General features: G+C 36.2%; 1 protein-coding gene and 1 long non-coding RNA gene across 6 annotated transcripts in view; both read right to left on the bottom strand.

Moving 5' to 3' along the window:
- Positions 1–17,644, bottom strand: part of GRM5 (glutamate metabotropic receptor 5) — a 233,287-nt gene that overhangs the window by 100,295 nt on the left and 115,348 nt on the right. The gene's annotated exons all lie outside the window — the stretch shown is intronic.
- On the bottom strand, positions 4,203–8,037 carry LOC116652780. The gene is made up of 2 exons (XR_004305991.1): positions 6,053–8,037; positions 4,203–5,597 (listed from the first exon to the last, which is right to left on the bottom strand). It is a non-coding gene; the product is annotated as an uncharacterized LOC116652780 (long non-coding RNA).

Here is a 17,644-nt window from a genome sequence, read left to right as displayed (position 1 = left end):
TATAACATGTGGTGATATATAACTGTTCTGTGATGGAGAGTCATACATGAGGAAGGAACAGAACTCAGTGAGAAAAATATCCCAAAGATTCTCCATCACAGTGATGAGTTTCTACAGATGTTTGTATCTACAGTTCAACCTAATGTAAGACTGAATGAAAAGCAGACAATCAAAAGTATACCATAGAAGCATAACCCACCAGCAGGAAAGACACCTATTTTACTTTCAAAGTCTTTAATTAGCAGAAAATCAGCACAAACAGGGCAAGAAATTTCATATGGCTGAAGTCAAGCTGAGTTAAATCCCATCCTCAGCATTAATCTCCTCTTTGGTGAACGTGACATGGAAACAACGCACAGATATCACAGTTGAATTGAGACAAAGATGTGTTCTGGAAGCCATTTATCAGTAAAGATGTAATTCTCTGCCCTGCAGTGAAAGTTGCTACACCAGTCAACAAGACCAAAAGTATTTTGTTTATTTTTGGTGGATTATCTGCAGCAGTTGGTTTTAACACCAAGTCAGACAAGAGCTGGAGCTATGTTGTTATAGTATCTCAGTGCACAAGGAAACTAAAGCTGTTCCTGTCTGCACTGATGGCAGGTACATTTGATTCTCAGAGACTGTCTCCTGGCTTCCCGCATTTGTGCCTGCTTATGAGGCTCATTCAATGTTCACTTGGCTTTTTTCTTTCACTAGCATTATAAGAGGTGACAAATAAACATGATTTGAGATGGGCAGATCTGCTGCAAATGAAACCTTTACAACAAGGCAGCAGTTGGAATGTTATTCTGTGTCCATGATGATGATCCTGTTGATATCTATGAAAACAGATATGATTTTTGGACTTGTAGAGGAGAATTACTGGGTGCATACAGTGTTCATCAGTGGACATCCTGAGTCCCCATAATGGCATCTTTCTCAGAAGATGAGTGCATAATATTTTCCGAATATCAAGAGAGATGGCTTCTTTGAAATGTCATTCTATTAAGTTCTAAAATCTTATTTATGCTGAAAAATAAAAAAAAAAATAAAAGATTTTTTTTTCCCCCCATATTTGAAAGTTATTTAGAACAACAACTTACAGAATCACAGAATTTCAAGAGTTAGAATAATAGAATAGTAGAATTTTTAGAGTTGGGAGGGCCCTTTAAGGTCATTTTGTCCATCTCCCCTGCAGTGACTCCCCCCTGTTCAAGGGAATTTATCCACAGCTAGATCAGGTTGCCCAGGGTTTGATTCAGCAACACTTTGAAAGTCTCCAGGAGTGGAGCATCCAAGACATCTCTGGGCAACCAGTTCCAGTGCCTCACCACCCTCGCTGTAAGAGAAGTCTTTGCTGTACATTGCTTTATTCATTTATCAACTGCAAGTTGTTGCAATTTGAGAAAGGACTGTGAGCACAACATACATCTTAAAAATTCATCTAGATTGTAAAGTCTTGTAAGACTAGAAAAGTTAGACTTACTTGCAATTCAGATAGGAATTGTAGTCTAACAGGTGTAGTCACAAGACAGACAAATCATCTGCAACAACTGCATCATTTACAACAACTGTAAAAAGTGACTAAATGATCATATTCTATGAGGTGTAATTGTAATAAGTAGAGCATATAAACTGGAGGCTTTAGCCTTTACTAATCTATAGAGATCACAGACATGTCACCCAGATTACAGAGTAGAATCTAGATGAAAACAAGCTACTGTTTTAGTGTCCTTTTAGCAAACTCAAACCCTGTGAATAAAAGCAACGTGGAACCCTCATTTAGGAGGGGAAAATTTAATTCTTGAGGGGAAGATTAATCTCTTACGAACAATTTTTAAAGAAAATATTCACACTGATTACTCTGATGAAAGATAATAAATGCAGCAGGGGAAGTAGTAAAGTCAATGTGGACAGTGAAGTACAGAGCAACATGACACTGAGAAAAAACGCGTGAATTATTTGGTTAGAAGGCGATAAACAGGATGGGATTTAGAATAGTAAGCCCCCTACAGCTACTGAAATCAGTACCAACCTTTTACTTTATGACTTTTTTTTGAATGGTATGACAGAAAGTTTGAGCTTGAAAGAGAAGATAGAAAAGAACCTCATCAATTTTTTTGGCTTTGAAAACTTTTTCAGTGAAGGCGATTAAGAGATTTATTGTAATTATAACTTTTACATGTAATACAAATCCTTTTATTTATATTTCTTAATTCCCTTACAGATAATTTAACAATTTGAATGACTAGATTTAACTGGATGATTTAAAGGGAGAATCTTGAACAGTTTTGAAAAATGCTGGAGCTTATAAATTTAACATTCTGGGCTTTCATTACTGTCTGACTGGTCAAGATAAATGCTTTTATTTTTCAGTCTTACATACTGCATAGGTTGGTGTCTAAAAATAGCCGTATAGTTATCATTTAATGGGTTAAATATGATATTTTATTTCATACCTTCATTGTATCTACATTCTTTTTCTTTTGTTGTTGATGTAAAATTACATTAATGAGACTCTATATCAAGAGAAAAAGAAAACAAATATTTTCTGAACAATAATATGCAGGTTGCTCTGAAGATAATACCTTCTGTTTATTTCCATGGAAACTACATCATATGCAAGGATCAGAATAACATTATTTCATACAGAAAAATCTTAGTAAATTCCATGTTTGACAGTATTTTATCAGACTGCCCCCCTGCTGCCATCTGTCGCGTCAACAAAATTTAACAGAACACTGGTGTGAAGATTCAGTCTCTATTGACATCCCACCAACATCTGCCTATGAGAGCACTGACCAACATGATAAAATAGGAGGCATTAGTTTTGGAATAGTTCTTGTACAGGCATATACCTATCCAGACAAGTTTTACTTTTTAAGTTTATGGATGACTGAAGTAATAGTTCTTTGCATTATCCCATAATCCAGAAAAAAATATATATATTCTTTTTAGTTCTTTTCAAGCCTTCTTCCTCTACTGGTATCAGTCAATAAGACCTCAGTTCAGAAAACAATTTCTGCATCTGAAAAACTTAATTATGTTAAAGTTTCACCAAATATTTTTTTTCCAAGAATCTTTCCCAGCTATTTTCTAATTTTCAATTGTTTTTGTATTTTTGCTTAGGTATTAAGTAGTAATTTAATTAAGTATCTAATTTAACTTCTTTCCTTAATATGTTATTCCTTACAGTTACTTTCCTCTTGCTTCATTTATGCTAATTTTAAACCTCCTAAATCATCTTGTATCGTTTCATAATAGTAGAGTATCTAGGTTGCAACAAAGGGCCACAAGCTCATAATTGGGCAGAATGTCTGTGCAGGATATGTGGACAGAGGATTTTCTGAGTACGACATCACACCAATATAAAAATGAACTTGAGTATGGTTGTTTTGGGTTTGTGACAAGATAGCCTTTCATAAGGAAGAGCACACATATCCATCAGCAATGCTAAACATGGCTCAGAATATTATCATCCAAAGTCATATCTTGAGAACAGGCAGAAGAGAAACTTTGGAAGATCCAAATTTTAATTAGATAGTTCTGTGCCATAGACTTTAAATGCTCGCAGGGGGTCCACTAGCTAAAGTCAAGCTTGTCAACATCAAAATGATACTGTAAAATGGTGTTGTCACCATTAAAAGGATACTGTAAAATAATGATGTTACTATTATGGATCTAGTCAATGAAATTTACACTGTGAGTCATGTTACCTTTATCCACTGTGAAGCCTACCCACTTTTGCTTGAGATCTTTTCTTCTATAAAAGATCATTTACCTCTTTGAAAGCTTTAATCTCTTACTCTGTTGGATCTCTCGAGCCATTTAGACAGCTGCCCCTATCCATGTACATCTTGACAGAATGCTGTCAGTCTCTCATGACAAGAAAATATAATAGAAACAGCATAATAAGGGTTAAAGAATTTGTAAACATTAATCATCAGTCCCCAGGAAAGGCATGAGTTCACTTAGCTGCCTCTCATGGGATACATAAGATGGATGTAAAACAATGATCATCCCCCAGTTCTGATGAAATCAAAGCCTCTGGAAACTGCTTGAAATGTACCTTTGTAAGCTTCTACAGTTGTCTCCCCTACTGAGCTGGAAATAAGCAATTTAGAAGACTTAGAAACACAAGTGCTCATGGCAAGCCTGTGACTCATTGACTGCTCAGCGGCCTGACTAAAAAACCTCTTTTTTTTTCTTTCTTCTTCTTCTTTTTTTTTTTTTTTTTTTTTCCCCCTTTCATTGCGACAAATAGAAACTTAATGTTGAGAGCATTCCTGGCTTACTATGATTATTTCCATGATGACACAACTGCTATGTTATGTAATCCATTTCATAGACTCCTCTTGCTTTGCTGAAAGATAATCAGGTGTTTGAAGTTTGATTTTTTGCCACCTCTACTTCGTTATACAAGACAACGTGTAAGAAAATTCTCAGTTCGCTGCACTGGATGTGGAATTCCAATTGTCTGTTACCAGTGCTGAGCAAAGAAAGGTCACCTCCCTTAACCTGCTGGCAGTGTTTTTCCAAATGCCACTTAGGATTCTGTTGGTCATCTTTGCTCTACGGCCCACTGTTGGTCTACGGTTAGCTTGCTATCACCTTCCAACATCTCTAGGTCCTTCTTTTTCATACAAGTTGGATAACAGTGTGAGCTGATGCATGGTTCATTGATGCTTTGCATATCTTTCTTAGTAAAGAAAGGTTTTCCCTCTTAAATTTCCACTGGCATGCTGAATTTATTGGGAAGAAATTTAAAAACTTTCATCCCTCCCTGTGCTACATGGGTACCTAAAAATTAAGTTTGTGGTGATGATGCACACTTTCAAACATCACGGTGTTACTTTCATCACATTGGTATTACTACAGTCTAATTCAATTTTCTGTTGAGTTTTTTTTTTTCCTTTTAATTTTTTATTTTTCTTTGCAGTGTCTCCATAGTGACATATCAATAGCTTTCATCAATGTTTTTTGTTTGTTTGTTTGTTTTTTAATGCCATGTGCCTTTGTGAAAATAATACACTTGACCCCAAGACACACCTTCACCTTTCCTCTTTGCAATATTTTCTCTTTCAGCAAAATTACATAGGTCACTCTAAAAGTGATGCCTCCTATTTATTTCCATGGAAACTAGAACAGATACAATAACACTATTCGATAGGGCAAATTCTCAGCTACAAAATGCTAGTTTTCAACACAGTCACCACCACGAGCTATGTATTTACACCAGCAATGAACAAGAGCCTGCACTGTTTGCTTGTAAAAATCTGCACCAGTGGAGGCACCCACTGTTGCTGTCACCACTGCTGAAACACATCACCCACCATCTCTCTGCTAACTGGAAAATGTAAAGTGAATAATGCACTGCTATCTCTAGGATCTCCAGTGTGTTCCACATGAATCTTGTACTAGGCTACATATATTCTCAGTTTTCCTTTCTGTTGAGCATTCATCCTCACTTCTGCACCAGTTTCCATAGGAGTCTTCTCTTGCTTCAAATGCATGCCACTTCCAGGAATGATCCATGGTATGTGGGGAAAACTGGTTTCATCCCCTGTGTCATTTCCCAAAATGCCCAGGATACTGTGAGAAACAGTATCAAGTACCTGAAATGTATATTAAGTATGTATGAAGTAACCTTCATATGTAAAGTATTATAAAAAACAATTTGAATCTTCTAAGTATTTCCATTAAATAAATCCAGGTTTCATATTCTCCCTCAGAATTAATAATAAAGCCAGAGAACTCACTCCTTGATCATGAGATAAAGGTCACTCATTAATGTAAGTTAATTTTTTGCCATGTTTTCAAATGTCTAAGTAATTGCTTCTCCTATTTATATTCTCTAGGTAAATTTATGACTTACTGTATTTCAGCTGGTGAAGGTGGAGATTAATCATTATTTAAATTTAAATGATATAACAGCAACTTCTGTTACTTAGTAACACAAATGTATGATTATAGTCTAACTGTTTCCATAATCCTTTTTGAGCAAATTGCATAGTTCATTAGAATCAGAGTCACCTGCACCTTACACATGCTGTGAGCCAGTGCAAATTACCTTCACAAATTGCCTTGAGGGCATGTTTGCCCTAAGCTATGTCTTCTGGGGCTGATGCGACTGGAAGAGATCTGGTACCCTCTTGAACTGCTGAGTCACAACACATTACAGCTGGATTCAGGGTGCATCTGTATCTTGCAGTCTGCAGTGCTACATCTGTTGTTGCCGGAGGTCCAGACAGGACTGTCTCAGACATTCAGCCTTACAAGTAAAGAGAGAACAAGACTTCTGGGCTGGCAGGAAACTCGCCAGATAATAAAGAGGCAGTGAAACAGAAGAAATCTGCATGATGGATTTGAGAAATGCGAATATACATTTATCCATTGAGATGAAGTGATCTAAAATAAAAGGGTCAAGAAATTTGGAAGGGTCCCTGGAGGAATATGAGCCAGGGGTTTGTGAAAAGATGAGGTAAATAAGATTAAACAAGATATTGGACTAGAATTCTTTTTTTCTGTAAGAACACTTGCCTTTGCTGGAGCATGTAGTGCTGATCATGGATGGTATCCCTACAGCATTTCATGCTGAGTCATACAGCTCTTCTTTCTTTCCCATTCCTGCTGATGAGAATTACAGCACTGTCTGTGTGAGCCTAAAGTGTGTCCTGAATAAAGTGTGTCACATGGTCCAAGAACACTGCATAGCTGATTTCTGCATTCTGCCTTGCAGAAAGTTTTGTGAAGGGAGGAAGACAGCACCTCCAGTGAGGCGTGAAGGAAGCAAATTGTACCATTCCACTCAAGAGTTGGATCTCGCCTTCCGAAAGAAGATTTAAGCAGAAAGAGAACTACCATTTTGAGCCTTCGTGATTTACATATGTTCTACATGTTTTTATAACTTTATGTTCTTTCCTGTGTGCATGTGTCACCCACAGGCTACCTTAGCTGGCAGCAGTGCTTGGATGCAGAACCAACACTGAATGCTGAAGCATTATAGAGTATGTACACAAAACAAATATCATTATTCAGTTTCTGCTACTGTACCTGTTTTTGATGCTGTTGTTCTCTGTATGCTAGTGATGTTTTTGTCTACTCTTTTCCTATGTGTTTTAAATTCACAGATTGGAGTTAGAGCTGAATATCCATGGTGGGCTTGGATAAACACATGGGAGGCTGCACTTGAATTAAGCTATAACAGGATTTTAGCTTTTGTGCATTATTATAACAGATTTTTTTTTATCAGACGTTTTCCCATATTAAGGCAAACAGCAAAATTTTAAGAAAGATTTTTTGAGAATGCATGGCCTAAAGTATTACCACCTATTAATCAAAACCTTTCAAAGACCCGTAAAAAATAACTTTTCCTTTTAAAAAATGAATCTCAGAATGGGTTAATTTTTCTTTCTACAACTGATTAAAATGCATTAGAATCAAAATGAACTGAGAGTTAAATGACACCTTGAAATTTAGTCCTGTAATTAGCACATTCTTCTTAGCTTATTTAAATATTTAGAGATAAGGTATTACACTTAGTACAACAAGGTCCCAATCTTCATTCTAAGTATAGAGTCAAATAGCTCTAAGAGCTCTAAGTGTTAAAAGAAAATACCAAAACATATTTAGCAGAAATATTTTATCTCATTCAACTGGAAGTCACTCAAGGGCCGTAGAAACTGTGCAAGGGACTCCATTCTGTGCCATAACAAAAACAACAGCTCGATACCACTCACAGCAAAATATTTTACACCAAAAGGAGAATCTGAGTGTTCTCTTATTCAAAATACTTGAAATAAACTCGCCTAACAGAAGAACTAGAAAAAGAACTTAATTAGCCAATGATTAGACACTGAATGTAAGTCTGCTGACTGTCACGCCTTGGAAAACTCTGTCATTGCCACCTTGAGTTTTTGCTTCTTTTTTTCATTTGCTTGTTTATTATTTGTTGATGTTTGTTTACTTTTTAGGTAACATTATGTTGTTCTTTTAGTGCACCTCCTCCAATAATGTATATAGTTAGATCTCATGAAGACATTTGGCACTACACTGGATATGTGTAAGGACTTCATTGATTTTGAAGCAATTTTGCTTAGAGGTAAAAAAAATGTTCACATAATTTTTTTTAATACATTTTGCACTAAATTTTTATTGCAAATGCTTAGCATTAAGTTTATGCAGATGGAATACATAATATCTTATTAGTGTTAATTACTGTGAGCCTTCTAAGGTATTTATAAATTCAGATAATCAAAGGCTAAAAAGACTGTGAAGAATAAACTGACTAACAGAGGCAACCTTAAAATACTAATATGCTTCAGGAAAATCCCCTATTTTCTTGCTGATGAGATAGATGATTTCCAACTCAAACTGTTCCCACAAAGAGAACCCAGAGCATCTATCTGCCATACATCAGCAAAGCAAAGGGCTTTATTAGCCCATGTTTTTCACACTGCCAGTCTGAATTACCCATTCATAAGAACAGGTAGAATGGTGTGCAGCTTCCCTAACTGTATTCGGTGGTGGAATATGGAGACATACAGGCAAGCTAAAAAGTTTGCTAATTGTTGCTTTTAAAAAACAAAACAAACAAACAAACAAAAAAAAAAAAAAAGAAAGAAAGAAAGAAAGAAAGAAGAAATAACTATAGGTAGGTATGGTAAAGGGAGGATGGTTGGACTAGATGGTCTTGTAGGTCCTTTCCAACCTTGTGATTCTATGATTCTATCATTCTATAACTAAAACTCAGCTTGAAGCTCCTTAGACTGAGGGCTACACGAAAGAAGGGCACAGACTCTTTAGCAGGGTCTTTTCTGACAAGACAAGTAGAAATGACTTCAAATGAAGGAGATTTAGAATGGATACGACAAAATGTTCTTTAAGCATTTCTCTAACAGACAAAAATAATTTTTTGGTTGTTTGTTTCATTGAAAATAAAAATCACCTTTTGGATGAAGGCCATTAACGAATAAGCAGCCATGTGGAAATGTATTTTTGAAATATGTTTTAAGTGTTTATTACTTACTCTCTTTCTGAGACTTTGGATAAATTTTCTTGTTGTTCATAGTAATCAAATGTCTAGCTTGGGAATCTGTCCCCAGACAGCTGGCAAACAAATCCAACGTGAAAAATTATAAAAATACATTTCTAAAAGTCCCATGATTAGGGTAAAGGATAATTCCACTGTATGATCCTCCTCCCGCCTTCTTTTTCTATTTTATGTTATACTTTGAGCTTCCCTATGTACTTGGGACCACGCAGACTTAATTTTAGTATACGACTTACATAATGTTCAAGAAATAGAAATCTTCGAACTTCTCTCTGATCATGAAGCAGACACTGCCTCTACCAAACCATACTATGTCAAGTTAAGTAATACTGCAGTTTTGCTGATTTTTTTTATTTTTTTTTATTTTTTTTTTGGGACAGGAAAGGGGCAGGCAAAGGGAAGTGGTCAAAACAGTAGAAATTAGTTTAACTATTGACATCACCTGCCATTCTGTAGTAACAGCAGCTAAAGGCCAAGTAGAGTGTGATGCAACTTGTAAAGTCAATCTCTTAGATTCCTTCTATAGCTGATGGAGATATAGAATATGTCTATCTTAAAGAGGGGTAAACTCTAGAAATGTCTATTCTTTTCTACTCACAATAAAGTAAAACTTACTAATCAATTTGTGTCAGATACCAAGACTTTAGCAGGCTAAAGTAGAGCCATAGAATCATAGGAACACCAAACAAAAGACTCCCAAGATCATCCTGTCCAACCGTCTAACTACCACCACTATTTTACACTAAATCATGTCCCTCTACAACATCTAAACATTTCAGTAAAGCAAAATAAGTCTAGTTCCAAGGCATTCTCATTACCATTACAGGATCAGTGGTCTGGAAGATTTTAAATCTGAACACTTGTGGACCTGCTTCAAGTCTTAGGGATGGTTTCTACTCACATTTCTACAAAATTCATGTGATGAAAGATCTCTGAGACTTTTAATTTCAGCAGTACCTTATTAACACTCTTATGCTTGCACGAGTATTCCACCATACATCTCCCTTTGTCTTTGAGTTAAAATGTTTCTCTTGGCATAGGGATTACCACTCAAAAACAATTAAGATTTTTGGATGCATTAATTATTTATATTCTTGAAATTATAGTGAGAAAAAAAAAAAAAAAACTGATAGAAATTGAAGTGGGGTCATCTTATTTTCAGATGGGCTTTGACGGTGAATTTTTTAAAAATCTTTAACTAGTTAGATAGTCATAACTGATAGTGAAAATGAACTGAGTTTGTCAGATCTATTCTTGAGCAGCAGAAGGCACTTAAAGCCACCATTTTAATTTTAGTAACTGTCCTGAGGTTATTGTAGTAATAGTGGAATAAAAAACCTTTTATTTTTACTTTACTTTTATTTTATTTTTTGTGAATTCTCAACATATTTCCTTAATTAAACTGAAATTGTTGGACTAGCTCAGGGGAATTAAGGGAAGCTTTCATTTTCCGCTAAGGCAACCTAGTAGAAGCTCATAATAAGGTGATAATCTGGCCTATTGTTACAGTAGTTACATTTGTTTCTTAACATCCTCTCTCTACTGCACCTTCTCTGCTTCATTGTTCCTTTGCATCCACCTTATTATTGTTTGCATTCTTCTCATTGTATGAATTGTTATCTGTCTTCCAATGCAATATACTGTACCTTCATTTTTAGATGCTGTCTTTTTCTAGCTTTTCTCCATTAAGTCTGTTTTCTTCATAGCACGTATATCCTTAAATATCAGACATTACCACCTATCATTATTCAGAGAATGAATAGCATCAATTTAATCTGCCCGTATGCTGGCATGTAACTTCTGATCCCCCCATCACATTTATCACTGATTTCTCTTCATGGCTTTTGAGAAGAGAAAGAAAATTGATCTGCTATTTCAATAAATTTTAACACATCCTTTTAGCTTTTTTTCTGCTTAGATGAATTCACATTTTCAGGCTTGCACATCATCCAGATAAAGTAACAGGAATATTCTCTTCCTTCTGGCTACTCCGAACAAGGTTTTACAAGTGATTTTAACTCTATTGATTGCCATAATTATTTCTAGCATGAGAAACAAGTCCCAGACCTGACATTTCTTTCAAATTGAAGACAGCCAAAATTGGTTGACTGGATATTTTCAAGGGGATAAAGAAAGGAGAATGAGGCTTTTGAGTTCTTTTGCAGTTAGAGAAAATGTCACATACATAACAAATCTTAGGTGTTATTTTATTCATTATTGATTACAAACGCCAACATGTCTTTTGAGAAATACATAGGCCTGAAGGACAGCTCCTTTACATGTAGAAATTGGACACTGAATAGTTATTTAGCATGAAGAAAGACTTATAAGTTTCATTTCAGAAAGTGTTAGGCATCACTATAGACCTTCCATGTGAGTTGTAAAAAGTGACTTGGGTCACTGTCATGTAGATGAATGTGAGCTCCTCTCTTTGCATTTGAAGTTAAGTACAGCCCAGATACAGACAATTAGGGCAAAACACTGAACCTGAATGAATACAACCTTAGATTCTATCCTAGGTTAACCGGAGTTGGGCAATTTAACTGCATGGTATGTATGACCAATGGCTATATTTAAAACAGCATGATTGGTAATTTGGCAATAGAATTTCCAAATACTAAGGAATTAAAGTTCAGTAATGCATTTGGATTAATGCATAAAAATACATTTTCTCTTTATTAAAGGTGTTTGCAAGTTTGAAGGTTATTCAGAACATTCAGTTTTGGAGACTACCATTAAGTGATTAAGATAATTGACTGCTTTCCTTATACAGACAATGGAGGAAATGATTTATAGCTGCAACCATATCTCTCCATTCCAAATGTTAAATAAACAGCAGGAGCTTGTTCTACTGTCTGTACTTGCTGGTTCATACTTGTCTTGAAAGTTCACTCAGGGATCACATTTTTGTTGTTTTTTTCCTTCCCCGTGAAGAGGACCAGATCATAGAATCATGGAATTACAGAATCATAGAATGGTTTGGGCTGGAAGAGTCCTTTAAGATCAGCTAGTTCCAACTCCTTATTATAGGTAGGGACACCTCCCACTATATTATTTTTCTCACAGCCCCATCCAGCTTAGCCTTAAATGCTTCCAGGGAGGCGGCATCCACATTCTCTCTGGGCTACCTGTTCCAGTATCCCACTATCCTCAAAGTAAAAACATTCTTCATAATATCTAGTCTACATCTACCCTCTTCCAGTTTAAAGCCATTTCCCCTTGTCCTGTTGCTACCTGCCTTTGTAAAAAAGTCTCTCCTCAGCTTTGCTGTAGGTCCCCCTCAGGAACTGGAAGGCTGCTATTAGGTCTCCTTGGAGCCTTCTCTTTGTGGGGGAAGATGTAACTGTGAGCAAGTCACCAAAGAGCTTATCAGACTCTTTGATAGACCTTATCACTGTGAAACCCTGGAAGACCAGAGTGTGAGACAAAGAGCAAGCAGTGTCTGTTTGTGTCTAAGGGTAGACAGGAGTTTCTTTTGATATGCATTGTTAATCCTGTTGCCTTTAAGAAACTGTACTTTATCACTGTTGTTTGGAGGAAGCTAGGACCAATTAAATGATTAGAGGAACTGTTAGAGGAACAGGAATGTCTTACTTGTAAGTAAATGGTATATAAGATGTATGTTGAACACAATAAAGAGAACTATTCTGATGCTACAAGAAACTAAGAGAGCTCTCTAACTTGACTGACCTCTGATACTCTTGTCTAGGCTGAAGAGCCCCAGTTCTCAGCCTGTCCTCATAAGGGAAGGGCTACAGCCCTCTGATCATTTTCATGGCCCTCCTCTAGACCCTCTTCAGCAACTCACTGTCCTTGTGTTGAAACTGAAATGAAAATTTCGGTTTTATCTTGACTAAAACCATACACATATTCATTTCAGTGCTGATGAACTTGTGCGTCAAGCACAGAGGATGATATGGCACTACCCTACCTGAAGCCCAATTCTGAAGTCTCTCTCCTGTCCTAACATATCCAATATGGTCTCCAAAATGAAAAGATTATACCTTTAATGTGAGAAAATGCTTGTTTGATTCAAGGAATGGGATAGCAGGGCACATAAAAATCCTACGTACTTAGCATCCAACAACTTTTCCATCTCAATGAACTTCTCAGTACATCTGCAAAATAAACAGCCCAAGTGTTCAGAACAAACACGCTTCATTTTCTTCACAATGATACATCATGCTTGAATGAAGCAGCCTGGTATTTTTAACCCAGTGACTCTTATTTATTGGGTTTTTCAGCCTACTTGAAGCTTCTGTTTTGTTAGCTCCTTGGCGTGTCAGCAATTCAGCTGCAATAATAAAATGCACAATTTTAAAGGGCTTGTTTTTAAATTAATGTCATCATGAGATATTCATTCATAAATTGCTTATTTATCATCTGACATAGATTTCTATGAAAATTCTCAATTACTTTGCTTATTGTTTGCATGGGACAGTAGAGTCATCAGGAAGATGATGCACATAATCGAGGGAAAAGTGTAAAAAGTGAGAAAAAATATACGACACATATATGCCTCAAGTACCCAAGAATAATACAGTTATGAGGATTATAAAATGAAAAAAGGAAAAAAAATAAAAAATAAAATCACTTTTACTGCAGTCAGAAAAAATGATTTGGTTATTCTAATAAAACTGTTCCCTGGAATTCACAATCTGGGGCCTTTCTGAATGTGTATTTTCTCTTCTTTCATCAGAAGTTTAAAATGTCACCACTTCCCAACCAGAAGACAAGTTCAGTATATACACCGCAGTTTTGGAAACATCCACATTTGTACTGCAGTGTGAAAAGCTTAATTTTACATTTTCTGATTTCGCTCAAATGATATTGGAGAGATATTTTAACCAAAAGTTTCTGCCTGCAAATGTAACCATGGAACTCTACTTTTCAAGTAGCATTCAACGTTTTACAAAGAGATCATAACAGAAGTAGGAAGAAGCCAAAACCCAAGGAAATTAAGAAGACGTGTTCTTACAGTCACATTTTACTTTCATCATATCAGGTTTTGTGTGTGCTAATTTTTTTCTTTCTAAAAGTTCTTAATCTGTTACTGAAAGTAACCTTCCATGGTCAGTACATAGAAATCACTTAGGATAGTTAAAGAACTATGGAGATTCAGACATTTTCTTTGGACTTCAACTCAGAAGTACTGCCTCAGTTCCTGACAGTATCTTAATAAATTGTGTGCCCCAGTGGCGCAAGTGGTAGGAATGCTGTGATGCAACACCGGAGGCCCTGGTTTCGAATCCCCCCTGTGGAGCAAGTGGTAGAGGTGCCGCTCTGCTACACAGAGGCTCGAATCCTGGGGTGTTGGACTCGATGATCTCTAAGGTCCCTTCCAACCCACACGAGACTATGATACTATGATACTATGATAAATCCCATGGGCCTTTTCACAATGATTTTAATGACTGAAATTGAAGACTCTCTCTCACACACAGAGAATTTGTGTGACTATGACATAAACAGGAAATTATCATTTCAGAAAACTAGTTTTAAATAGTGAGGCAAATAGGGGGAGGGGGAAGTGTTTCTGTTAGTTTGCAAAACGTTTAATTCCAGATGAAAATAATTCAAGGATTCAGAGAAATTTTTATATTCGGTGCTAACCAAAGTACATAACTTGCTTTAAATGCAGAAGAAAAGATTTTATTAAGATACTTCAGTTCAATTGATTTATTCAATAACCATATCCATTAGGATACAAAATTCAATTTAGAAAACCATTTACTGTGTCTTAGTTAAATACTAAAGAATGTTGGGCTATCTTCTCTAAGATCCAGTAAGAAGATAGCCAATTAAGATGTTAATTCTGAAATAACAGACAAATTGTGCTGTGTGATTTGCACAGTGGCTCTGAGTTTTGCAGTTATTTCTGTGATGAGTAGCTGAAAAGGGTCTCCTATTTAATTGACTGATTCATCATTTCCTCATGAATGCTCAAATTTTTCATGTTTCCTAAGCATGTGAAAGACCATTCACCTGCAAAAGGCTAAGACAGATTCAATGGAAACAGAGTGCAGTATTAATTATTAATTTAACTTTCAGACTTAGGATTCCCAGTCACAAACTGGGAGTCGGGGGTGGTACAAGCACAGGCCACATAAACTCGTCAAACATAAACTCAGACACTAAAGGAAATAATCATAAAAGGGCACTAAAAGGTAGGAGAATCCAAATAAATACTATAGTGAGGAAGCACAATAGTTGATGCTCTTGTGGTGTCTCCTACTATGGAGATATTCAAGACCTGTCTGGATGCCTACCTGTGTAACCTATTTTACATACCAGCTTTAGCAGGGGGGTTGGATTTGATGATGTCAGGATAACCTCATAAGATTCAACAAATAAAAATGCAAAGTCTTGCACCTGGATCGAGTCAGCCTTCAATAATAACACAAGCTGGGGAACGGAAGGATTAAGCACATCCCTGACAAAAAAGACCTGGGGGTACCAGTGGATGGCAAACAAGACATGAGTCAGCGATGTGTCCTTGCAGCTCAGAAAGCCAGCCATATCCTGAGGAGCACACACAGAGATTTCAAGGAAGATTAGTTGTCAGTAGGAAGCATACCCCAGCTTTAATGGCCTGCCATGGCAAAAAGCATTTTGCAAAATTTATTTATCTCCCTGAAATACTCATTGACAGAAACTAAACTCATAAACATTACTTACAACCACACCTCATGATTTGGTACAGAATAAGATTAGCAGTTCATATGATACGAATTTCTCTCAAGGGTGAAAAAAAATCACCCACCACAACACACCCACCACCACACCACCACAAACACCCACCCAACAAAACCCAAAAAACCAAACACACCCACCCACCACCCACACCCCCCCCTCCACCCCACCACACCTCTCTAAAAAAACGAAACCAAGACCCACCCACCCACACCCCACCCAACGCCACCCCACACCACACGCAACACACACCACACACCCCACACCGCCGCCGCACACCACCGAACGGGACCAAGCGAAAGGAAGAAAGGACCAAGGCCCCACCACACCGGCAACAGGAACGACCGGACAAGGAGCAAGCGCAGGACAACCGGAACAGGCACAAGAAAAGAAAGGAAAGGAAAGGAAAAGGCAAAGAAAGGAAAGGAAAGGAAAGAAAAGCAACACAGAAACACAACAAAAAAAAAAAAATAAAAAAAAAAAAAAAAAAAAAAAAAAAAAAAAAAAAAAACAAAAAAAAGAAAAGAAAAGAAAAGAAAAGAAAAGAAAAGAAAAGAAAAGAAAAGAAAAGAAAAGAAAAGAAAAGAAAAGAAAAGAAAAGAAAAGAAAAAAAAGAAAAGCTAACTGATATTGCTTACAGCTGCTATGGTGTGAGAGCTCATCTAAATACCATCATTAGGATAGTGATGAGACCTACATTCCCGATGTGATGCAGCCATAATGAAATTAACCAAATCACAAGAAATGAGGGTAATCCCCAAAACAACAAGGTGAAGCAATCAAAAATACATCCTCAAGTAAAAAGTCTAAAAAATTTCAATCTTTGAAGTTTAGTTCTCATACTGAAATAATCTAATCAGCATAATTATTGGAATTTTTTTTTTTTTTGAGTCCTGAAGGATTTTTTTTTTTCTTGCAGCACTTTTAATAACACAGATTATTGGAGCTGTGAATTTTTCCTGTGAAAGTTATTTTCTATCAACACTAAATCTATTTTTTTTTCAAAGTGAATATTTTCAAGGGAAATTGTTGATAATGAAGTTTCAAAAACAATTGCATTACAATTTTATTAATGAAATTTAGTCTTTTTTTTTTTTTTTTTCAATAAAATGTGATTTGAACACTTCAGATCAAAGTTCCTTATACTTGGCCACTGATATACATTATACAAACAAAAAACAGATACCTTGAACTACTTTCATAAAATTTTATATAACTTCCAGAAGAGGGGAGTTCAGATAGTCCACAAAAGTCTGGAATAAATTTTAAAAGGTCACCCACTTTCTTCTGATATTAAGTAATCAGTTGTTACAAGCATTTTAAGTGTTAGAGATTGCCGATTCCACTTAAAGTGCCCTGACTGGCACAGCTAAATCTCAGATGAAATTTTCTACAAAAAAAAATAAAAATATATTTTTTTTTAACATGACGGTTGGACTGGATAATCTTAAAAGTTTTTTTCCAAGCTTGGTGATTCTATGATTCCATGATTCTGTGATTCTATGATTCTGTTATTCTATGATTTTATGATTTTATGATTCTATGACTAATTAAGTTCTTACTCTTGAATAGACTCCCATGATAGACCCCACTTTTAACAAACAGATGTTTTTTAAATCTGTACCCGAGGAACCATCTGTCCATTCACTTGAAGATCAATGGCACCTCTGTTTTCCCCAAAGGAGCTCATACGCCATACTGAGAAAGAGAGGTAGCAAAAGAAAGGGGTAAACATCAAGGGTTATCTTCCCTAATTTTCAGCACGTAACTTTTTAGTTACGTGCTGAAAATTAGGGTTTTTTAATCCCAAAAAAACCCTAGGATTTTTTAGGATTTTTTAATCCCAAATTCGATTTTCTGGTAACAGCCGAAGACAATTCATTACATATGATCTGGTTCACTCTGCATACCTACCTG

The sequence above is a fragment of the Coturnix japonica genome, chromosome 1 (genome assembly GCF_001577835.2).
Source record: "Coturnix japonica isolate 7356 chromosome 1, Coturnix japonica 2.1, whole genome shotgun sequence".
NCBI classification, from domain to species: Eukaryota; Metazoa; Chordata; class Aves; order Galliformes; family Phasianidae; genus Coturnix; species Coturnix japonica.
The sequence above is the reverse complement of the archived record's forward strand: the minus strand, read 5'-3'. Positions and strand labels throughout refer to the sequence as shown.